Here is a 25,729-nt window from a genome sequence, read left to right as displayed (position 1 = left end):
TCCCTTTCATTGCAAATGGTTCCTCTTTGTGACAGCTCTAATTGGTGGCAATTTAGCTGTTTTGTTGTTGTTTTACATGATGTCAAAGTGCTTTTGCCTGCATTGAAGATTTGGATCCTTGATCCAGGTTTTGCCCTCTCAGGCCTAACAGAAAAAGTTAAATCTCTCCTCCATGTGACATCCTTGAAGATATTACTTGATGACAGTTACCATTACCCATCCCATGCTCCCCAGTCTTCTCTTCTCTGGGTGAAATATGCCCAGTGCCTTCAATGCATCATCCTTGGGGATAGATATTCAAGTACTTGCTTGTTCCTCTCTTCAGTTTCTTAAACTGTGGAATCCAGTACTGAACACAGGGCTCCAGATGATATGTGATAAAAGTGGAATACAGAGACACTCTCATCACCTCCCAATTGCCAAAAGCTAAATGTCCTTCTTTCTTTCTTTTTTTGTGGGCAATGAGAGTTAAGTGACTTGCCCAGGGTCACACAGCTAGTGCATGTCAAGTGTCTGAAGCTGGATTTGAACTCAGGTCCTTCTGAATCCAGGGCCGGTGCTTTATCCACTGTGCCACTAAGCTGTAAGCTATGCCCTTCTTAATGCAACCCAAGATCCTTTTTGCTTAAGGGCTGTCATATCCCAGGCTGATAAAACTCCAGATCTTTTTCAGACAAACTGCGGTCTAACCAGACCTCCTTGTGTGTAGAGTAGTCTTTTGAGCCTGGAATGTGAATTACCCAATGTGGAATTGTATGAGATTACATGAGAGGTCAGTGCCAGATGTCAGAGGGCCCTGAATGTCAGGATCAGGGATGTGTGCTCTTTTAGGGAGGCAGTGGGAAATCTCTAAAGTTCCAAAAAGAGGAATGGCTACATCCTCTTTCCTGAAGCAAAGCACGATAATAAAATAATCCATATTATAATAATTACCGTAAATAATTCATACTAACAATAAACCAGCATTTATATGTCTTCCAATGTTCTTTGTCTTTACTATACTGTTGTTTTATAAATTGCTTTCCCAGATCTGTTCACCTTATTCTGCAACCATCCAGAAAAGTCTTTCCGGGTTCCTTTGAAACTATCTCTTTATGGATTTCTTACAACTATTCTATCTCATCCATAGTGCATAATTTAGTTAGGCATTCCCCATTTTATGGGCTCCCTCTTTGTTTCTAGTTCTTTGCTACTGAACAACACCACCACCACCAAATGAAAATCTGCTACAAATCCTGCATGCATGTGGGTTCTTTTTCTTTTTCCTTAAATCCTCCAGACACCTAGACCCAGCAGTGTTATTGCTGAGCCAAAGAGTAAGATCACTTTAGGGACATTTGGACATGATTACATCTTGCTTCCCAGAATGGTTGGACCCATTCCCTGCTCTTCCAACAGGGAGCACATCAATGTGCTTCCCTGCCATCCCTCCAACATTTGTCATTCTCTGTTTTTGTCATCTTTGCCAATCTGATGAGTGTGAGGTGGAACTTCAGATTTGTACTAATATGAATTTCTTTTGTTAGTAGTGATTGGAAGCATTTTCTATATGTCTGTTAATAACTTATATTTCCTTCTTTGGAAACCACCTGTTCAAATTCTTTGACACATTTTTCAATTGGGGAATGACTCTTAGTTTTATCTTTTGAAACAGTTCCTTACATATCTTAGAAATGAGACCTTTATCAGAACAACTTGATGCAAAGGGTTTAGTTTTTCCCTAGTGAAATGTTTCCCTCATGATTTGAGCTGCAGAGATGTTCTCTACATCTTCTAACAGTTGGTAGATTCCTGGGCAGCCCTTCTCCATCCCCACTACCACCCCCACCTCCTTTTCCAGCCATCCCTGCCCTGATGCTGTCCTTCTTGCCCCCAAGTTATTGTGATCAATATGTTGTAAACTTTTGTTTACACACTGTGCCTCTCTCCATTGCTCTTGAAGTAACCAAAAACCATTTTCTTATCCCAGATTCTTGAATGTTGGAACTGGGCAGAAATCATGGAGACCCTTCTGTCTGGTACTCCTCTCCCTCTCCCTCTCTCTCTCTCTTTATCTCTCTCTCTCTCTCTCCCTCTCTCTCTCTCTTTATCTCTCTCTCTCTCTCCCTCTCTCTCTCTCTCTTTATCTCTCTCTCTCTCCCTCTCTCTCTCTTTATCTCTCTCTCTTTATCTCTTTATCTCTCTCTCTCTCTCTCTCTCTCTCTCTCTCTCTCTCTCTCTCTCTCAAATCACAAAACCAAGGCTCTTAGAGGTTCAGTACCAACAAAGCTTGTAAGTGGCAGGAGCAGAATTCCAGCCAAGCTGTTCTGACTCCAAGCCAAGTGAGCTATCCAGTGGATGACACTTTGTAGGGAAAATTGTTAAAACCTTACAATGGCTAAAGTTCAAGTAACCTTGGCATTTTTCTGACCCTTTCTCATGTACTCTCACTGAAATAAGGAAGTGAGCACTTTGGAAAGCTTTAAATGTGAGGAGAGTCAGCTCTGGGAACTAACATCTATAGCCAAGTCCCAAGGCAAAATGTCAGTCCTTCCTTACTCCACCACACTCCAGGCCCTTCAGCTTTGAATTGGCAGAAAGACAGTAAGTCAGTGTAAACTCTGACTAAGTTCTTGTTATTCCTTATTTTCAAAAGTGGTCATGAGGTTCCCACTAATTCAATTTTTGTGAATTACTTTCACTTCCTATAATCATTTGTTGATGAATCCAAAAGAAGCTTTGTTATTTCTCATAGGAACATTGCTTTCAGATCTCTTTTTGGGTAAAGAGAAACCAGATTTCTGTTGAGATTGAGAGACAGAAATAGCCAATATAAATCTTCTTACCAGGCCTCTCCTCTTCTTAGACCATCTGTCATTCATCAATTTTGAAAGCAAAAAGGTTTATCTGAAAGGGAAATAATCCCAGTGCCTGTTTTCAGACATGCCAGGCCTGGGATCATAGGACTGAGAACCTAAAAGGACAAGTCCAACATTTTCATTTTTTTGGTCGGGGGAGCAGCGCAATGAGGGTTAAGTGACTTGCCCAGGGTCACACAGCTAGTAAGTGTCAATTGTCTGAGGCTGGATTTGAACTCAGGTCCTCCTGGATCTAGGGCCAATGCTTTATCCATTGAGCCACTTAGATGCCCCCCAACATTTTCATTATTGAGACATGGAAAACAAGGTCCATGGGTGAGGGAGATGATTGTATAAGGCCATGCAGTGGCAGAGTAAGGGACCCAAGTTCATGTTTTCAAAGCTTCAGATCCAGAGATCTTTCCCTGACCTCACCTACTGGCTTAGACAAAACAGAAACTGCTTGCTATGGACTTCGCTCTTCTTCTTTAGAACCAAACATCAAAGCACCCTATGAGCAGTCTGCTGACATCCAAGTTTTCTCAGGGGGACCGACACATTTCCTTGACTCTCTACTTCCTGTCAAATCTTTACTGACCTGTAAACAAACTTGGATGGTGAGGTAGAAATTTGTGCAAGGTCAGGTCTGATTCAAGCCAATCTAGTGATTGAATTTTAGGGTTGGAGTTAAATGAGATAGTCATAGACCATCCAGAGTTAACAAAAGAAGGTTCCCTTAACTTTTATGTGGAAAGGATACTCAACAAGGATACAGCATTGGTTTACAGTTTCTTTGACATGCCAGCATGCTGTCAGAAGTATGTGTGAAGCCTAAGGAGCTAATGTCTCCTCAGGTGCTGGCTCTTAAACTTAGAAGACTAGGTAGCTTTAACACTATTTCTGGTCTTAGTCTTCTGGACCATTAATAATAGAGAAAGGCGATTTAGTACCATTTAAGGGGGGAAAAACACTAAACTCTCCTTTGTGGAGTAGATGTTGTTCCTTTACCAATATGGAGATTGCAATGGGGACTCACATTCTAAAGACTGTATCCTTTTGCCATGCATCTAATCACACTGAACTTTCCCTTATTTGGTTTAATGTTAAAATATCAGGAGTTCATAAAGCAAGGATAAAGCTAGGGCAGAGAAGGATCCAGAGCAAGTTTATGTCTCCAAATGGTTCACATATGCCTCATTGTTTCCATCTGCACCAGAAGTATACAATTCCTAAATGCCAATCTCAACATTCACACCCCTTACATCACCTAAGTGGTTTCCTAAGAGGTCACCAGCTTTTCTATTGACCTCATCCTCAATAATGTGAACTACATCATTTATAGAATCATAGATTTAGAGATGGAAGGGATCTTGTAAGACATCAAATCCAACACTTTCATTTCATAGAAGAGATATAAAGATAGAGTCATACAGTAAAAGGCAGCATTCAAATTCAGCTCTTCCTGACTCCTAGTTTGGCACCACCCACTATACCATATGGTCTCTCATTCCTTTCTCTAAACCACAACCTTTTGTCCTTTCATCTTTCTTTCTGTCCTACTCCTACTAAACCTACCACAGACTTTCTTAAGCTATCAAAGCTTAAAATTGCACTACGACTTTTGGAACACCCTCTACTAGTGTTTATGTTGACCACTGACTTCTTAACCAATCCATATTTTTCCAGTCCACCTCTCCAAAGTTGAGTTTCTGTACTTCCACACCCACCCATGGTGTAACTTTTTAGGATTTCATTTTCCACCTTTCTACAATCCCTGGAGCCCACTCCTCCCCTCAACAGTAAGTCAACAAGCATTTATTAAGCACCTACTATATGCCAAGAACAGTGCTAAGTACTGAGGAAACAAAGAAAAGCAAAAACAGTCCCCATCCTCAAGGAGCTCTCAATGGGACCTTTGCCCATTTCTGATTAGTCAATCCCAATCCCTTGAGTAGAAGTGGTGCAAAGGATGGCATCAGAGAAATAAATGACTAGAGGAAAAAGTGGCCCAATCACACATGAATGAATGAATGAATGAAAAAACATTTATTATTATTTCTTACTCTGCAGTACTATGTACCAAGCACTGTACTACATGCTGGCTACATGCTTGGTACTTGATAAGCCTTTACTATTTGACTAGATAGGCCCTGAAGTGCCTTCAAGTTTTAAATCTATTTTGCTATGAGTTGGGCTGATTGTTCTCTTCCAGTGTCGGGAAAATTTCTAAGAATGATGGAAGAACAGAAACAACAAAGTTTCCAGGCTGAAGCAAATAGGTTTATTGAGAGAATTTTAGTCCCCCAGTAAAGCCAGTCATCCAGGGGTTGGACCTAAAAGACCCAGAGTTACAAAATCCATGGGTTTATATGCCCTTCCAAAAGTTACACTTATATAACATAGAATTAAACTTAATTAGTTGCACTTCTAAAATTAAAGTATATTCTTAGGAAATATGGGAAACTGCCTATGTGATCATAAATGCCAACATCTTCCAATACTCTTATCAGTCTTATGATGGCAATAGGGTGGGTCATAGTCATGCTGCATGATCCCCTCCTATTATTCAAGCAGGCCACTGGAGAGCTGTGTGAACGCCTTGAGTCAAGTATGTCACTTGTGGTCTCTAAAATATAGTATTGCTGACTACTGTATCTTGTGATATTACTTAATGCTTGACATTAGAAAGTTAGTCAGAAGAGAGACTTAACCTATTGACTTTATATAATTGTAATAAAATAATATCTAAATATAATAAAGGACATTTTTTTCAGTTAATATATTGATTATTATCTTAATTAAATCACTTATAACTATGGTAAATCTCTTATAACTCAAGGATGGGGAAAATCTTACTCACACCAGGTTAGGTCTAGCTAGCATGCATCTGCATGTGGTCTGCATCTCTGACATGTGCTCTTCCCTCTAAAAACAGCACTCAAAGTAAAGGAAATTCTATAGGTGCCACACATTTCTAGACTGTTGGGGAGTCTCTGAGGAACTGACTGGTCAAAGCAAAATACTTTGCTTTGCAAGAAAGGAAAACAGTCTCTGACCCTGGGGAGCTTAGATTCTCCTAAAGGACATTCTCTCAAGAGCAAGGGACAATTAATGGACAGACCACATTCTCTGTTTGTATCTGTGTAGTGTCAATAGAATATGAAGGAAATACTCAGCATGTTGTGTGGTTATGGGAAAACCTGGAGATGAATCTCACAAGTTGAGCAGGCGTGGATGGGTTGTAGCCTCTGCTGGAGGGAAAACACACCCTGATGAGACCACAGGTCCATCAAAACACTGGACTATCCCCAGGTCATCCCCACAATCCCATTTCTCCACTCCTACCCCTATGCTGTGGGTAAACTGCTATGGGTGTTTGGGAAAAAAAAATATTAAAATCAGATTGATCCCAGCCATTACCAACTTGTGGCATGGTACCTCAAACTGGACTTGAATACTTAAATGGATCTATTAGTTTGTCAATGTGGAAATGCCTTCCTTTGGTGCAGATTGCAGCCTATGCAAACACACATCTTCTCATCCTGTACAATTCTTGTCTACATCTTTTTGTTTGTTTGTTTGTTTCAGCCAAATTGGACTATGCTGTCACTGAAAACTTGATAAGGCCTATTATGGGCTGGGCTCTGTACTGAACACTAAGAATTGGGGATAGAGTATGCACTGTGTTTATCCCTTTGTAGCTCTATTCACATGGAAATGGACCTTAAATATGGGAAACCAACTGGTCAAACTTTAGTCCCAAGGAAATAAAATGACTTGCCCAAGATCACTGTAGCAGGAGCAGAATTTGAACTCAGATCCATCCTAAACTATGGAAATATTAAAGCAAAGAAGAAAAACTATAGATCAAGATCTGTAATGAATATTTATGCAAAAATATTGAATTAAATGCAAGAATTCAGGGTTGGTTCAGCCTTAGGAAAACTGTAAACATTATTGACCATATTTACAACAAAATAATAAAAACCACTACCATACCAATAGATGCAGAAGAAAAAAAAAACACTTTGACAAAACCCAGTGCCTGTTTCTTTTTTGTTTGTTTTACTTGTTTTTATTGAAAGGCATAAAGGAATAAATGCACCATTCCTTAATATGGCAAATAATACTGATTTCAAACCAAGCTCTAACATTCACTGTAATGGGAAAACCTAGAAGCTTTTCCAATAACTCTTTTCAGGATAAAGCAAAAATGTTCACTGTCACCATTATTCTCTGATACACTTCTAGACATGTTAGTTATAGCAATAAGACAAGAAAAGGAAATTCAGAGAATAGATAAAAGCAAAGAGAAAACAAAATGACCTTTTGCAGATAACAAGACAGTTTCCTTAAAAAGCTATAGAGTTTGGGGCATCGAGGTGGTGCAGTGGATAAAGCACCAGCCCTGGATTCAGGAGGACCTGAGTTCAAATCTCGCCTCAGACACTTGACACTTACTAGTTGTGTGACCCTGGGCAAGTCATTTAACCCTCATTGCCCAACAAAATAAACAAAGAAACAAAAACCAACAAAACAAAACAAAACAAAAAAGCTGTAGAGTTAACTAAAATTAATTGAAACATTTAATGTTAAAAAAATAGGATATAAAAGAAACCCACATAAATTGGTATCAATCTTTCTGTATATCCTCCTTCCCACCAAAATAAATAAATAAATAAATAAGGGGGGGTAGGAGAGAGAAAAATCTAATCAAGATAACTAAAAAATGTAGAAAATATGGGGAAATCTATCTAACCAGCTAAATGAAACACATCTTGAGTGTTTACCATGTGCTAAGCACTGTCCTAAGTACTGATAATACAAATAAAACCAAGCAAGACCCATCCCTGCACTTGAGGGATTTATATTCCAGTGGGGGAAAGTGATAAATAAAAGGAAACTGGGAAGGTGGCAGGAAAAGGGGAATAGGGAGGCAGCATAGCTGGAAGTGTTCAGAAAAGCTCATTAGAGGCCTTAGCAAGATAAGACCAAACCTGGATTATCAAAACCCAGAGTGGCTCTAGGGGAGGATTCTTATTCTGGAGGGAGAAGAGTGGAAGATTATTGCTTAAGTATAAGTTGGTTGGACTGTGTCAATACAAAAAAAAGACAATACTATTTAAATGAATTTATAGATTCGTTGCCATTCTAAATATCACAAAAGGGTTATTTTACAGCACTAGGGCAAAAAGAACACAAAAATTAATTTGGAGGCAAAAAAAAAGATCAAGAATCTCAAGAATAGTTAGAAAGAAGAAAGACTAAGATGTATGATATCTCAGAGCATGAATCATCAAAACTATCACTGGTTTAAAAATAGAAAAGCTAATCACTAGAAACTGATGATGTAGCTAATATATCGAAGCAAACAAAACAATGGCAGGTTGTAGTTAAGGACCCCAACTACTGGAATAAGAATTCATTATTTCACACACACACACAAACCTACTGGGAAAGCTTGCTGATAGGCAGAAAGTAGGTTAAGATCAACATTTCACACTATGTAACACAATAAACTCCAAACTATTACATAGTTTTCATGCAAAAAGTCATATACTTTTGCAGTTATAAATAGAGAAAGAGTTCATGATTAATGAAAATTCACAGAAAATGAAATTGAACACAAACAAAATCAACACAGAAGTAGAAGGAAAACTCAATTGAGAAAAAAATTTGCAATGAATTTCTCTGATAAAGGTTTTATATATATATATATATATATATGAAACTGATGTAAATGTATAGAAACCAGAATAGATAAATGGCTAAAGGGAAGAAACAGGAAGTCCTCAAAGGAAGAAATGCAATCTCTCAGCAATAGTATGAAAAAATAGTTCAAATCATTAAGAATGAGATACACAACTGCAAATAAGTCTGAGATTCTACCTTCCACCTATTGGGCTGGCAAAGAATGAGAGAGAGAGAGAGAGAGAGAGAGAGAGAGAGAGAGAGAATTGTTGAAAAGGCTGTGGGGGACAGAGACACTAATGTACAATTCATGGAATTGAGAATTGGTCTAATACTTATGTAAAGTAATTTGGTACCATCTAGAAAAATCACTAAATTTAGCATACCTTTGGACCCAGTGACACCACTACTAGGCAAGTGTGAGCCACAAATGTTCCAGTCATCAACAAAGTACAACTGAAGCATGAGCAGTATTTTATTTATTTAGAGGGACCAGGGGGTCTCTAAGAAATTGAAATCCAAGACCTTCATCATGATCATGGACCCTTACTGCTTGAGGTTGGCTGGTATTTATACAGAGTGAGAATGAGATAGGACTATTTCATGACAAGTTAATGTCAGAAGTGGCAAAAAAACCTTATGATTGGTTGAGGAGTTATTAATCACAATCTTGTTGTCAGACAACTTTTAAGTCACTAATACTCTAATATTCCTTGGAAAAATGCATTCTACCTGCCACCTAAGCAGTGGTTTTCCTGAAAAACCAAACATTTGGTGTTTTGGTCAACAGTATCCTAGAAGTTAAGGAAGTGGTAGAAAAGGGGAAATGTCAACAGGGAGTAGTGATAATGACTGGAAGAGGTGGGGGTGCTAATAAACTTCAAAAACAAATGCAATGTGCTTTTCTTTTTCTTTTTTATATTTTATTTTCCCCAATTACATGTAAATACAATTTTTAACATTCATTTTTTAAAAGTTGGGTTCCAAATTTTCCCCCTCACTCCCTCGTGTCCCCTATTCCTAAGATGTTAAGAATTTAATATAAGTTATATGTGTGTAATCATGTAAAAGATATCTACATATCAGTAGTGTTGTGAAAGAAGAAATAGACCAACAAAAGATATGAAAAGGCAGTTTTCTGATGAAGAAATCAAAGCTATCTATTGCCATATGAAAAAATACTCTAAATCACTATTGATTAGAGAAATTAAAATTAAAACAACTCTGAGGTACCACCTCACACATATTAGATTGCTGAATATGACAAAAGAGGAAAATAATAAATGTTGGAGAAGCTGTGGAAAAATTGGAACACTAATGCATTGTTGGTGGAGTTGTGAACTGATCCAACCATTCTGGAGAGCAATTTGGAACTATGCCCAAAGGGCTATGGGACTGTTCATACCCTTTGACCCAGTGGTACCACTGCTAGGTCTATATCCCAAAGAGATCATAGAAGAGGGAAAAGGACCTACATGTACAAAAATGTTTATAACAGCTCTCTTTGTGGTGGCAAAGAATTGGACATCAAGAGAATACCCATCAATTGTGGAATGGCTAAACAAGTTGTGGTATATGAATGTAATGGAATATTATTGTGCTGTAAGAAATGATGAGCAGGAGGATTTCAGAGAACCCTGGAAGGACATACATGAACTGATGCTGACTGAGAGGAGCAGAATCAGGAAAACATTGCATACGGTAACAGCAACATTGTGTGATGAACAATGGTGATAGAATTGGCTCTTCTCAGCAGTGCAACAATCAAAATCAATTCTAAAGAACTCATGACAGAAAATGTTCTCAACATCCAGAAAAAAGAACTGTGGATTATGAGTGCAGATTGAACCATACTGTTTCTACTTTGGGGTTGCTTTTTTTTTCCCTTTTTTGAGGTTTTTCTGTTGTGTTCTGATTCTTCTTTCACAAGATGAGTGATGCAGAAATATGTTTAATGTGATTGCACATATATACCCTTTATCAGATGGCTTTCCGTCTTGGGGAAAAGGGAAGAAAGGGAGAGTGGGAGAGAAATTTGGAACTAAAAATTCTATGAAAACAAATGTTGAAAACTATTCTTATACATAACTGGAAAATAATAAAATACTTTTATTTATTAAAAAAAGAATAAACCAAAAGGAAAAAATCCACGCAAAAATATAAAGTGAAAAATATTATGCTTTGATCTGCATTCAGACTCTATCAGTTCTTTCTCTGGATGTAAATAACAATTTTCTTCATGAATCCTTTGGAATTGTCTTGGATCATTTTATTACTAAAAATAGTTAAATCATTCACACTTGATCATTGTACAACATTGCTGTTATTGTGTACAATGTTCTCCTAGTTCTATTTACTTCACTTTGCATCAGTTCTTATAATCTGCCCAGGTCTTTCTGACAACATCAACCTGTTCATCATTTTTTATAACTCAATAGTATTCCATTACAATCATGTATCTCAACTTGTTCAGTCATTCCCCAATTGATGGGCATCACCTCAATTTCCAATTCTTGGCCAGCCACCACAAAAATCACTGCTATAAATACCCTTGTACATAGAGGTCCTTTTCCTTTTTATTAAACCTCTTTGGGATACAGACTTAGTAGTGGTATTATTGGGTCTAAGGGTATCCAGTTTTATAGCCCTTTTGGCCAATTTCCAAATTGCTCTCCAGAATGGATAGATCAGTTCACAACTCCACCAATAGTGCATTAGTGTCCCAATTGTCCCACATCCCCTCCAACATTTATAATTTTCTTTTTCTGTCATATTAGACAATCTGAAAGGTATAAGGTGGTACCTCAGAGTTATTTTAATATGAATTTCTCTAATCAATAATGATTTAGAGCATTTTTTCATATGAATATAGATAGTTTTGATTTCTTCATCTGAAAAGTGTTCATATCCTTTGATCATTTATCAGTTGGGAAATGACATATTCCAATAAATTTGACTCAGTTCTCTCTATATAGAATGTGCTTTTCTGAACAGTCTACAAATATATGCTATAACCAATAATAATTCCATTCATACATAATATACATTATATCAATAGCAGAAATACATAAGAGGTTATTTGGTCCTAGTTATTATTAATATGCAATTATAACATACAAATATTTAATATTAATATAAATAACTAATGTAAACTTGATCCTTTTCTATTTATTCACTAATAAAATCACTGATGCCAATCAAATCATAATAAACTGAGTAAATTCTGATTAATTTGAGTAAGAGGTATCAAAATTATTATCACATAAGGAAAGAGAGAAAATCATGATAAGTTCAAAGAGAATATTTAAAATAGTGTGTTATATTGACACAAACAACTGGAAACAAAGTGGATGACTGTCAGTTGGGAAATGGTTGAAAAATGTTTTATTATACTGTAATATTTTATGCCACAAAAATTGTGAAAGGAAAAAAAAAAGATTCAAAGAAATCCAGAAACACTTGTTCAAAATAAAATGGAATGAAGTGAAGAAATTTGAGAACAATTTATATGATGACTATAATACTGTAAACTATAATATTTTGAAAGATGTAAGAAAGGTGATCAATGTAACTACTAATCATGATTTCAGAAAAGTGATGCCAAAATATGTTATCAAGCTCTTCACAGAGAAATAGGGAACTAGAGATGTAGAATGAGACATGCATTTTCAGATAGTCTCAATGTGTGGATTCATTTTGTGTGAATACATTTATTTGTTATAAGGAAGTGATTTTTTTGTGGTTTGAGGGTTGGGGGATTGAGGAAAGTATTGAAGACAGTAGTAATAGTGATACTAACAAAAAGGAAGAGGAAACAAAACACTTGGCAGTCAATCATTAAAAACAACAACAAAGGAGAAAAGAAGGAAGTTCTAAAAGGGAAACAGCTAAGCAGAGAAATATTGGCACTGACATATTCAATCTGAAATTTACAGTCAGTAGTACTTATTGAAACATCATAGATTCTTATTCATGTTCTTTGGATCAGGAAACGTTCATGTTTATTGATGTTTGTCAAATTTGTAATTGTGAAAAAAGATGTTGGCATAGGCCAATTTTCTGCCAAAAGATTTTCTTGATTTCCCAGAAGTTTTGGTCAACGTTCTTGCCCCAGTAGCTGGGATCTGAGTTCCCACTCAGTTTGTTATCCAGCACCAAAATATTTTAATGATTTCTGCTTTGTAGTATAGTTCGAGATCTGGTACTGCTAGGTTCCTAGCCTTCATATTTTTTCATTGTCTCCCTTGATATTCTTGACATTTTGTTCCAGAAAAAAAATTAAGTATAAAAGAAATAGATAATTTTTAAAAATAAATTCATCAGTCAATAAGCATTCATTGAGCAGCAAAAGGACATTGGGAACGATGGAAAATCCTCAAGGCACAAACAGAAAAGTGACATGGTTCCTGCCCATAGGGAGTTTAAAGTCCATCTAGGGGACACATGTATATATTTAGTTATATACATATCTACACAAAATTGACAGGAAATAATTTGGGTGGGGAGAGGAACTAGCAACTAGAGGGGAAACCAGAAATAACTTTGTAGAGAAGAAGAGCCTTTAAGGAAACTGAAGATTTTAAGGGATGGAGAGAAGGAAAGATAGCCTTCTTGGTCTGGGGCATGGCCAAGGTCCAGAGATTGGGTTTTGAAAGTCATGGATAGAGATCGGCAAGTGAGATTGTAGAGTCTGAAAAAGGGAAATGTAGAATAAGTTCTGATAAGTAGGATAGGACCAGCTGGTGAAGGTCCTTAAAACCAAACCAAGGAATTCCCATTTTATCCCAGAGGAAATATGGAACCATTGAAATATATGGAGTAGGAGAGTGAAATGGCCTAGATCAGTATGTAAGGAATATACTTTCAGCAGTAGTGTTGAAGATTGATTTGGAGCCGGGAGATACTTAAGGTAGGATGGAAAATTGGGAAGCGATAAAAAGAGATTAAATAAGAAGTGATTAGGCCCTAAACTAGGGTGGTGACTGTTTGAGTAGATAAAAGACTGGATACAAGGGAAAATTCCAAGGTTTGACAGTTGAATGCATTGGATGGGGGCCTGAGGAACCAAGGATAATTACAAAATAATGGGGCCACTAAAAGAAAAAGTGGAGGAAGGGAAGGCTCAGAAGAGGTCCTAGGACAGATCCTTGCTGAGAACCCATCACCAACAGTTGTGGCATGGGAGACAGTCCAGAAAAGGAGACTAAGAAGGAGGAGTCTGGCAGGTGAGAAGAGAAGAGAGGGCATTGCCATGAAAACTAGAGAAAAGAGAATGACTGGAGGGGAAGTTGGGTCACAATTTCCAATATTACAGAGAGGCCAAGAAGGAGGAAGACTAAGAATATATCATAAGCCTTGACAATGAGGAGTTCAGATAAAATCCCTAAATTCCTGGAACATGGAGTAGAGATCTTAAATAATTCACGCTCAAAAACATGAAATTGCACTAGATATAAAGGAAATGGAGAAAAGCAACATTGGTTCCAGATGCATTTTCCAGTGAACTGCATCAGGCTTTTTTTTATCATGAATAGATATTATTCTAGAAAAAAATGAAAATGAAAATGCCCTCCCTGGCTCCACTTATAAGACAAATATAGCCCCAATACCTAAATCAGTGAAGGCTAAAGCAAGAAAAGGGAACATTCTCCCTAATGGACATTAATCCAAACATTTTGAATAAAACTCTGTTCAAAAGGCAGCAAGAATATGGCCCAAACATTATTCACTAAGATCAAGTGGCATTTAAACCAAGGATAAGAGAATAATTCAATATTAGGAAAACAATTAATGTAATCAATTATAATCAAAACAAAAACGGCAACACTAGAAAAACAATTAACAGAATTAATCACATTCAATACAAAACAAAACAAAAAAGCACTGTGATTACATCAATAGAAGAAGAAAAGCCGTTGAAAAGGTATAACATTTATTTTTCTTTAAAAAAAACAACTATGAAGTGCAATCAGAAAAGGACAGTTTTGTAATGGGTGGGGGAGGCACCCCAGTTGAATTTCAGTCAAAGATGAAGAGATAGGAAACTTCAATGCCTCAATTCCATATGAACAAGCCAGTAAAACAAATGGACTCGTTTCTAGCCACTCACTTCTGTAGGATTCCCATAGGAAGAGGGGAATCATCGTCATCGCCAGCAGCAGCAGCAGCATCACCATTATCATCATCACAGTAACAGCAACAATAATGATAGGTAATATCCATATAGCCCTTAGTATATGGTGGGGTGCTATGATTTTCCCCATTTTACAGATGAAGAAACTGAGGGAAATGGGGGGGGGCGGTAAATGATTTGCCTAGGGTCACACAGCTAGTTAGTGTCTAAGACTGGATTTTAACTCAGGTATTCCTTACTCCAGGTCCAGAGCACTGTGCATCAATGGGGTCACCTAATACCTCATTATTTCTACTTTAATTCAAGGTAAGGTGAGGCAGGTGATTGAAAAAAGATTTGGAGCCAGAAGAGATTTGTAAAATTGGAAGGTAGGGCTATTTCATCTCCTGCCCAGAGGTGACAAACAACCCCAGATCTAAGACTTCTGCTGACCCTAACTAAGCTGAGGGTTAGGCCCTAACTCAAAGAACTCGGTAGCACTACTGTGGGCACAGTAATGCTCCAGCTGATGAAAGTGCAGTACCACCCAGCTAAACCAATGGCTGAAGGTGGGAAAAGACTGAAACTCCACACAGGATAGTGAGGCCTACTCATCAGTCTGAGACTTTCTGCTCAGAAAAGAGCCCAACTACTGACGACCTGCCCTGCCCTGACTGGCAGCAGCTTCCCAAAGGAAGAGTGGTCCCTGGCACCAGCAGGCAGCCCTTGTCTAGTAGCAGAGCTGCTGACCTGCTGGAAACTATCCAGCAGCTGCTACTTAGAAGCAAGGCAGCTTGCCTGGTCCTGACCAGCACATGCTGCCCAGCAACTGCCTGGCCCAGTCTGGCAGTCCAGTCTGCGAAGGAGTCAGCAGAGACAGTCTTGAGACTGTCATTCCTAGAAGGTGTCAGGCCAGCTGAGCAGACAGTGTGTCAGAGATACATTTTCTTGCAAAAATAACAGTCCAACTGGACAGTCAGTAGTTTGGCCATCATGCACCACACCCTCAGGAGGACCAGCCACAGAAAGGACCTCAAGATGCTTTAGTTCTACAGCTTTGACTTCCCTTGGTTATATGTCTTCCCTATACCACCTTTGTACTTTCAATTTAGGGTCAGTCTTCCTCCCTCCTGGACTCTGGGTTTATTTGGTTTTTTGATGGGCAAATGTGTCCCTGATTTTAGAAATTCTGTGTAACTACTGTTCTTGAGATGAATGTCTTTACTAGAGAATTTGTTAAGTTTCCTGGCTTGTTGCTATGATGAAGCACACCAGGGGTTGGTTGGGATCTGTAAGCTATGGTTGAGAAGAATAGCCACCCACTTCTAGGGTTACACCTAGAACTTTGACAGTTAGGCAGCCCCTCTTTTTCTGGGGACATAACCTTCCAGTGGCAGTGAGTTGCACAAGTGAGCCCTGCAGGAGTCATTACATCAATATGATAAGAAAACAGTAAGGATCTAAACCTAAAAGGTAGCAGTTTTTTTCCAATGGAAAATGTTAAAAGCTTTCCCTGAGTCATTCTAGTAGCAAAGCAAAGATGACCCCATTATTCTTTGACATGGTTTAAGAAATGCATATGGTAGCAATAAGAGAAGAAAAAGATATCACAGGCATAAACATTGTCAAAGAAGAGAAACAATTATCCCCATTTGCTGATGACATGAAGATTTATTGAGGAAACTGCAGAGAATCAGCAAAGAAACTAACTGAGATCATCAGTACACAAAATACATCCACTGAATTGCTAGCATTTCTATATATCCAAATATTCAAAGGGATTTATGATCTCATAGCTACAGAGGTTCCTGTCAGGGATGCCCAGTGGAATCTATCTAAGCTTGCCCATCCTGTGGGACTCTTTTCTATGCTCCCCCCACCCCATACCACTGGGAGTCTACCCAAATGGCTAAGGTTCTTTCTCCCAATGCTAAGTGGGTCCTGCTCATGCACTCTGATTGTCCCCCAGTCTCTCCTAGTTATTGCCATATGACCAGCCCATCTTCTCCTCTTATTGATCATTGATGGAATCTCAAATTCTGACTCTTCAAAGTGTCACAGCCTGCCACCCACTGCCTGCCTTTCCATTGCCTTTCATGATTATTGCCATGTCTCAGCAGCATACAGAAACACTAGTAGTGTGTTCCCATGAAAAAGAAGAGCATTTGCTTGCATAAGAAGCTGAGGGTAAGTAGAGGAGCTTTGCCCCTCCGCAAAGCAGTCCAGCCCACTCCCCTGTTGGCCAAGTCCAGGCTTCATCACTTATCCATCTGCACAGATGATGGCCAAGCTCTATAGGGGCTCATTCCAAATGCATGTTGAAATCTGGGCAGTAAGCATTCAATCCATTTCTACCAAGCAGTGGCAAAATTCATGAGAAAATAACTGAAAAGGAAATCCCATTCATAATAACTACAAATGCATAAATATCTAAAAGTCAATTTACAAAGGCACACTCAAGCCATGTAATTAGGAAACATTCTTTCATTTTTTAAATGGGAAGATTAATTTGCTAGTGGTTGAGATATAGAAATATAAGAAATACAATGATATATAAATTAATTTACCTATTTCATGAGAAATCAATCAAACGTAGTCCTCAATGCTAGTGCCCTCCTTCTAGAATAGCCTGCAATTTGTCCTCTCTGTAGTTTGAATAAAGGAAACAAGAAACCTGAACTTGGACAGAATTCAAGGGATAATGGAGGATAGAAGGGCTTGGCATGCCATGGTCCACAGGGTCACCAAGAGTTGGACACAACTGAACAACTAAACAGCAACAATACTCTGTTTAGACATACTTAATTTAACATTGTTTCCCCCATTTGATTGTGAGTCCTTTGAAGGCAGGGGTTGTTTTTGCCTCTCTTTGCATCCCCAGTGGTTAGCACAGTGCCTTGCACATAGTAAATGCTTAATACATGTTTTTTTTTAATTGACTTCATAAGGTTTTGACATGCAAGATATATAGGGAATTAACACAATTATATGAGACCAACATACACTCTCCAATGGATAAGAGGTCAAACTGAACAGTTTCCAACAGAACTATAAACTACTAACAACCATTAAAAGATCACTCTAAATCTGTAATGATCAGAGAAATGCAAATCAAAACAACAGTGAGATTGTAGCTTGCACTTAGCGGGTTGGAAAAGATGATAAAAGAGAGAGAGGCTATGGGAGGGCAGGTACACAAGTACATTCTTGGTGTAGTTGTGAATTAGTCTAGCCATTCTGGAAAGAAACTTGGAATTGTGAATTTAAAAAATGATTTAATTGGTAGCACAATGGATAGGACACTGGGTCTGGAATCAGGAAGACTTGAGAGCAAATCAAACCTCAAAGCCATACTAACTGTGTGATTCTGGCAAGTCACTTAATATCTGCTTGCCTCAGTTTCTTCAACTATAAAATGGGAATAATAATACTACCTACTTTTCAGGGTTTTGAGGAAGATCAAATGAGATAATATTTGGAGGGAAAAAGAGCTTAGTATAGCACTCATTAGGCATACAAATGTTTATTCCCTTCCCCTTCCCTCTCTGATCCAGAGATCCCAGTGCTTGCCACATTCTCCCAAGGTGGTTTTTCATAGTAAAAACAAAAATGGAAATAGGACAGATGGACATCAATTGGGAAATGACTAAAGAAGTAAAGGTACAGGGATATAATGTAATGTAATTTTTCCATCAGAAAAAAATGTCTTGAGTAGCTGGGGCAGTGACAGTGGCAGAGCTGTCTCATACCATTTTCTTAGTACACCTACCTAGAGGCCAGAAGGCCGAACTTATGCTGATTATGAATCAGTGAATGAATGCATGGAAGGAGTTTGTAAAATGCATGAAGAGCATCTGAAGAGAAGGAATCCCAACAGTACCTCCATCACATATGACATTGGTCAGTTGTTTGATTTCATTGATGACCTGGCAGATCTTAGCTGCCCTGTGTACCAAGCAGACACTCAGACACTCAGACATATCAACCCTATGACAAAGATTGGATCAAAGAGGAGATCTATGTCCTTCTCTGTTGACAGGCTAAACAAGCTGGCAAATAATCCAAGTGGCAGCCTTGGGGGGCCAAGGGGAGGGCTTGGAAAACAGGTATATACAGCATTCTGTAGTGGAAGCTTTGTATTATTTGTATTATAGAAGTCCTGTTTCCATTTTGTTACAATCTAACCAAGGTCAAATGTATTAGGATATTTTTGTTTTGTTTTGTTCAATCTGAAGCCCCTGTCCCTCCCTACTTTCTTTTTCTTTTTTACTAAGAAGTAACTGAAAATTTCTCTTTGGTCAGTTAGGACTTGATTACAATTCTTCCTGCTATTCATATCTGCTTCATAATGTTCAATGTACTTACCCTTCTGTGTGAGGGTTTTCCAGAATTTAGTTGTCTTCAAAACTCAAAGGCTTAGTAGAGAATAGAATAAATGATCTTCAGTTAAAAAAAAAGAAAAGAAAGAAAAGAAAAATGTATTTTTGCAAGAATTTGCAAAAATGTGAGAATTGTATGAACTGATGTAAAGTGACATGAGCAGGACCAAGGAAGAATCCACTAAATGACTATAAATAGAAAGCATAACATAAATAAAATGAGCACTATGTAATTATGACGAAGTTGATTGTCATCTTAGTGAGAGGCAGGTTAGTGATATGAATAGAGTTGTGGATATAACATTGGAAAGATCTGGGCTCATATCCTACCTCATGTACTTATTAGCTCTATGATCCTTTGTGAGTCACAACCTTTTGGCCTCAGTTTCCTCAGCTATAAAATGGAGACAATATCATCCCTTACCATCACAGGAGTCTTATGAGCATCAAATGGGATTACCTATCTAGATAAAGGGTTTTGCCAATCTTAACAACCTATTAAAGCTTAGCAACTACTATTGCAGCTGCTGCTGCTTGTTATCACCATAACCCTAACTCTAAACTATTACTACTACTCTTAGAATGATCACTATTATCATGGTTGCTGTTTGCTGTCCTTGAAAAATAGATGTGATTCTTGATTTTCATTGAAGAAGTGGAGAAGTGTGGATGTGAAACACTGCATATGCTGTCAGACTTGGCTAATGTATTGGTTAATTTTGTGAAATTGCCTTTTCCCTCTTTCATTATTCTTTTTTACATGGGATGGCTCACTGGGTAGAGGATGTTCTATAACTTGTTTGAAAATGAAGATAATAGCAAAAAATATATATCAATAACAAGCAGAAAAGTAATGAAGCATGACAAGCAACTGGAGGGACATTCATTGATCACACTAATATAATAAAAGTGATCATATAACCTAAATTAATTTGGGGCTTTCATGCTATATCAAACTACCAAGGAGAGATAGAGCTTTATAAACAAACAAAAAATTATTTGAAGGAATAGAAATGTCTGGAATCTCAGGGAAAATAATGGAAGAGGGGAAAGGAGGAATGAAGGGAGACTTATATTTTCAGCACTGTCATTATATAATAAAGCAAAAGTCATCAAAACTTTTTGGTATTGATTAGGAAACAGAAAAGGCCAATGAAATAGATCAGATAAGGAAGAATTGGGAAAAACTCAACTCAGCCACCCAGTGCTCAATGATTCTGAAAACATAAAGTGTTTGGAGGAAGGATTCCCTAATTGTCAAGAACTTATGGGAGAAATGAAAAGCAATTTTGTAGACCTCTTTATTTAACTAGTATCTTATATCATATCACTATAACCTTACAATGGATACACAAGTATATGAAAGTTCCAAAAGAATGAGATCAGGTGCCTTTCCCAACTCTAGTTGGGGGAGAATTCTTAACCAAGCAGGAGTTAGAGAAGACCACAAGACAGGACAAAGATTATTTTAGTTGCATAGAATTGTAAAGCTTCACATGAACAAAATCACTGCAACTCAGAAGAAATAACATGGTTCTGAGGCCAGTATGAGGCATTAGAGGGAATGCTGGGTCTGGAATTAGACCTCTGAGTTTGTAAGGCCAGGTTGTCCACTTAGTTAAAGAGCACATTTGAATGCTGACTGTATGTCAGGTATTATGAGACATGTTGGGAACGTGGGTGGGTGCTGGGTGTGCTCAGCAATACCCTATTGCAGGGGTGCCCTGGAGCCAGCTCTAACTGGCTCTTGAGAACTGATTGTTAAACATTCAATGTGACCTTGAAAATCAGCACACTCTATTAATCAATTATTTTGTGGATTGTCTAAACTTAAGGAAGTGACAGAGAAAACATTAATAATGCATATTCAACTTGAAAGTGGGATCTGGGGGGGCAGCTAGGTGGCACAGTGGATAGAGCACCAGCCCTGGAGTCAGGAGGACCCGAGTTCAAATTCAGCCTCAGACACTTGACACTTACACTTGACCCTGGGCAAGTCACTTAACCCCCATTGCCCCACCAAAAAAAAAAAAAAAAAAAGAGAGAGAGAAAGTTGGATCTGGGCATATTTTAAGTGGAGGGGAAATCTAGTTGTTAAACATTTGGCACCACACTGATGTCCTCATAGAGTTGCATTTTGGTTTGTATTTTAAAAGGAAATTTTTGTTATCAATTTAAAAAATAAGTTTAGCTCAGTTTTAGTTTATTTATTTTGATGAATAAAATTAAGCTCTTTATTATGGAGTTTTTGATAAATGTATTTAAAATATATATTTTTTTAAATAAAATATCCTGGGTGCACATTGTTGTTTGTCCTTCATTCTTTGTTTTTTTTGTTTTTTTTTTAGTGAGGCAATTGGGGTTAAGTGACTTGCCCAGGGTCACACAGCTAGTAAGTGTTAAGTGTCTGAGGTCAAATTTGAACTCAGGTACTCCTGACTCCAGGGCCGGTGCTCTATCCACTGCACCACCTAGCTTCCCCTTGTCCTTCATTCTTGAAGAGGACCATGACATTGGGAGGTGATGTCATGACTTGCATGAACTGGGATTGAGGGAGGGTTATGCAAGGTCACCAACCTCCTCTCTTCTCCAGAGCCATCTGGGTCCAGTGGCAAGATATACATCAGAACAACTGGAGATGCCCTGGGATGTTTGAGGCAATTGAGGTTAAGTGACTTGCCCAAGGTCACACAGCTAGTAAGTATCTGAGATGAAATTTGAATTCAGGTCTTCCCAATGTCAGGGCCAGTGCTCTATCCACTGTGCCACCTAGCTGCCCCAAGGGTGCATATTCAAGTGATGTGGGCTGTAAGTAGAACTATAAATAAGGGATTTTAAGACAAAAGGGAAATAGTCATTTCTCTCCAGGAGCTGACATTCTACTAGGGGAAATAATGTGAACAAAATAAAAATGGCAATGATAGTCATTATTATTAAAATTATAAATTATTAACAATTATCATTTACATACTGCTTTTAGGGTGTGCAAAACACTTTGCAAATATCTCATTTCATCATCACAACAACCCTGGGAAAGTAGATTTTGTTATTATCCCTATTTTACAGATGAGGAAACTGAGAGGTAAAGTGATTTGCCTAGAGTTACCTAGCTAAAAAATGTCTGAGTCAGGATTTGGCCCAAGTCTTACTGATTCCTTGACCAGTGATCTGTCCACTACACTACCCAGCTGCTCCCTTTGTGTGTAAATATGTTGGTATATTTAAAGTAGATAAAAATGAATACAGGAATATAGGGAAGCATAGAAAGATTTCTATGAACTGATGTAGAGTGAACTCAGCAGAACCAGGAAACAATACACAAAGTAACCACAATGTAAATGGAAAAAACAACCAAACACCAAAAATAATTAAATAAATAAATAAAAATAAAAGTAAATATAACAAAGTTATAAAGATCCTTTTTTGCTTAGTCATTTTTGACTCTCCCATGATCCCATTTAGGGTTTATTGGCAAAGATACTGGAGTGATTTGCCATTCCCTTCTCTGCCTTATTCTCCAGTTTACAGATGAGGAAACTGAGGAGAACAAGGTTCAGTGACTTGCCCAGAGTCACCCAGCTATTAAGTATCTGAGGTCATATTTCAACTCAAGTCCTCTTGACTTAAGGCCTAGCACTCTATGCACTATAGTACCACCTAGCTGCCTCTATAAAGATATGGTAAGATTCAAATGAAGACATATAAGAAAACATCCCCAATCCACCTCCTCTGTGCATATGGGGGTTCACAGGATTGCACATTGCACAGGATTGGGAACTTTTTCAATGTACAGGTCACTTGTGTTTTTTTCTCTCTCTCTAGAAATACTATTTGTTATATGAAATGGTTCTTTGGAGGGGGGAAGGATACTTGGGATAATTATGGTGATTTAAGAAATAGGTCAACAGAAGAAAAGGCCATCTGGCTCAAGGAAATGAGTACTGATCTAAGCAAAGAGTAAGCTAGCATTTCTAGGAAAGATCTGTCAAGAAATGTGAATGTCAGGATAGAGTCTGTTGGGAGAAGAAATAAAGGAAATGGGAGAAGACATAGTGCCCAAGGTCACACAAGTAGCAGCTACCAGAGATGGGGCTTATAATCTGGTCCTTTGACTCCAAAATTGTGGATCCCTCTGAGTGGCCAGTCATCCTGGGATTGAGGATCTGGCTCCCTTGAGAATCCATGGCTAAAGTAGAAGCTGGGGTCCTCAGGTCTCCTCATATTTCACTGTCTCTGGTTCGGGACTTGTCTTATGGATGCCTGTCTTTTTCCTGTTACTGACTCCTTTGCCACCTGCCTTTATAACCACAGGGTACAGTGGACATTAATGTGCCCCCCGCCCCCACAAGCTTACCGGGGCAGGAAAAAAAATGTGTCCAGGACAGGAAAGGGGGCATGGAAAGAATGCTTATAAAAACTGAAGATGTAGCCCAACTTACCCCCAGGGCTGATGTTGGCCCACAGAGGCCTTGCTCAAAAGATGCCTCATGAATCTGGTGAAAATCAATTATTGTTATTGTTATTATTGTTCATGAGGTTAATTTTTAGTGTTTGACCTCATTCCATTGTTAAGTCTCTTTCCTGCTGCCATTGGGGCATAGCCCTGTGATTACATCAATGGCGCCATCAGGAGAGAAATTAATTTGAAGGAACTTGAAAACAAAGACAACAGCTGAATTAGGACCAGAATTAAACTGAACGACCTGTCATCTACAAATGACGGAAACAGAAATTCAGAGCACAAAGTGAAACCTATAGACCATCCAAGGCAATCCCCAATGGACCAAGGCTCCCTTAAACAAACTGTCAATTGCAAGAAACTCACTAACTTCTGAGGCATTTATGTCTTTGTAAAACATTGAAAACAAGAAAAAGGATACACTCCCTTTTATCTCAATTTGGAGAATTGGCTAGACTTTGTAGAGATTAAAGCCTCATTGAGAAACAAAGGCTGAGAGCAGCTAGGTGGGGCAGTGAATGAAGCACTGGCCCTAGATTCAGGAGGACCTGAGTTCAAATCTGGACTCAAACACTTGACACTTACTAGCTGTGTGACCCTGGGCAAGTCACTTAACCCTCATTGCCCTGCAAAAAAAAAAAAAAGAAGGAAAAGAAACAAAGACTACAAATAATATGGACTGAGCCAGTGGGAAAGTCACCAACCATGGGTTTCCATTTCCATTGTAACTAATGGGGATATCTTGAACAAATATGATAATGCTGGAGCATCAGGCTTTGGAAAACAGTTACAAGGGAAGAAAAGAAATCTAGTAGATGATTATTTGTAGGCTAGAAAGCTAGAAAGCGATTGGGCTGGCAAACATTTAACAATTGTCTCTCTGAAATAAAATGAATGTATGACACATTTTCAAGTCAATTCTGCATCATAAACACTTTCTCTGTTGTCTTCTTAAGTCTAGGCAATTGACAGAACAATAAATCAAGTCCTGATTTGTAATATTTGCTGATTTTCAAGGTATAAATGCTCACACTAAAAATTTAACAATCAGTTCTGGAGCTGGTAAGAGCTGGCTCCAGCACTCTCTTGTCCTGACAGGACCTTAGAGGTATCTCCAAATTCAGGAGGAATCTCAATGTTTGCTAAATTGAATTGAACACATTTCCCCACTGGCATACTTTCTATCTTGCAAACATTTCTTTTGTCTTTCTTGATGGAAACAAGTGAGGCAGCATGAGACTGGATTTGGAGGCGTGAAGTCCTGAGTTCAAATCCTGCCTTAGATCCTGGCTAGCTTTGTCACCCTCAGCAAATCACTTCAGGCTCAGTACCTCAGTTTCCTCATCATAAAAAGAAAGGGTTGTATTTAATAGCCCCTAGTTTTTCCTTCATCTGTAAATCTTTGATCCTAGGAGCCTAAAACACAAAGGACACAACAACTAGTTACAACACAACATCCTGAGAGAAAGTAGCAACTTACTTAATGCTATTCAACCTTTTTGAGCATTTACTACATGCCAGGAAATAGGGTGAAGACACCAGTGAGGACACCAAATAAAAATACCCCTCCATCTGCTGAACCTACTATGTGTAACACATCTGTGCACATGCCATCCCTGCCTGAATGCATCAAGAAAGCTAATGAAGGTTTACCTGTTTTGAAGTCTGTCCCAAAGGTCCCTCCTCAGATGGATCCTCTCTTTTCACTTTAGTAATGAAACTCAGCATCTCAGCCCCATATATTTCAGCTGGAGGCATGTGAAGGACGGAAGTGACAAATGTAGCCCCATTAGCAGAGGTCTGCTGACACACAGGGAAACTGTCAGAACAGAATTTCTCAATCATGCACATACCCAAGGGACAAGAAGAAAATCAAAGTTGAATCTGACTCTTGCCTCATTCTGTCTTGAGCATGGATGTTTCTTTATGGTGGTAGGTGACTTCCAAAGCCCAGCTCTCTCCTTGAATTTGTCAGAATGATGGATGACCACTTTAGTTCACTGATTGCTTCCAAGTCAGACAAAAACTAGAAGGAGAAGAGGAAGGTAAGTTTTATCTGAATGGTACTATTGCTGAAGATCACTCAATTTTACCTATACTTACCCATTCTCACCCATAACATTTATCTGCCCACCTACCTATCCATCCATCTATCTATCTACCCACCCACTTATCTATTCATCCACCCACCCACTTCTTCATCCATCTATCTACCCATTCACCCACTTCTCCATCCATCTATCTACCCATT

The 25,729-nt window shown here is 38.4% G+C and overlaps 1 protein-coding gene across 1 annotated transcript in view; it reads right to left on the bottom strand.

Annotated features, from left to right (window-relative positions):
* Window positions 1-25,181, bottom strand: part of MSR1 (macrophage scavenger receptor 1) — an 88,285-nt gene extending 63,104 nt beyond the window's left edge. Inside the window, 1 exon segment of the mRNA XM_043969639.1 lies at window positions 25,132-25,181. The gene's annotated coding sequence lies outside the window, so the exon portion shown is untranslated.
* Between the last annotated feature and the right edge of the window lie 548 nt (window positions 25,182-25,729).

The sequence above is a fragment of the Dromiciops gliroides genome, chromosome 6 (assembly GCF_019393635.1).
Source record: "Dromiciops gliroides isolate mDroGli1 chromosome 6, mDroGli1.pri, whole genome shotgun sequence".
Taxonomy (NCBI): domain Eukaryota; kingdom Metazoa; phylum Chordata; class Mammalia; order Microbiotheria; family Microbiotheriidae; genus Dromiciops; species Dromiciops gliroides.
The sequence above is the reverse complement of the archived record's forward strand: the minus strand, read 5'-3'. Positions and strand labels throughout refer to the sequence as shown.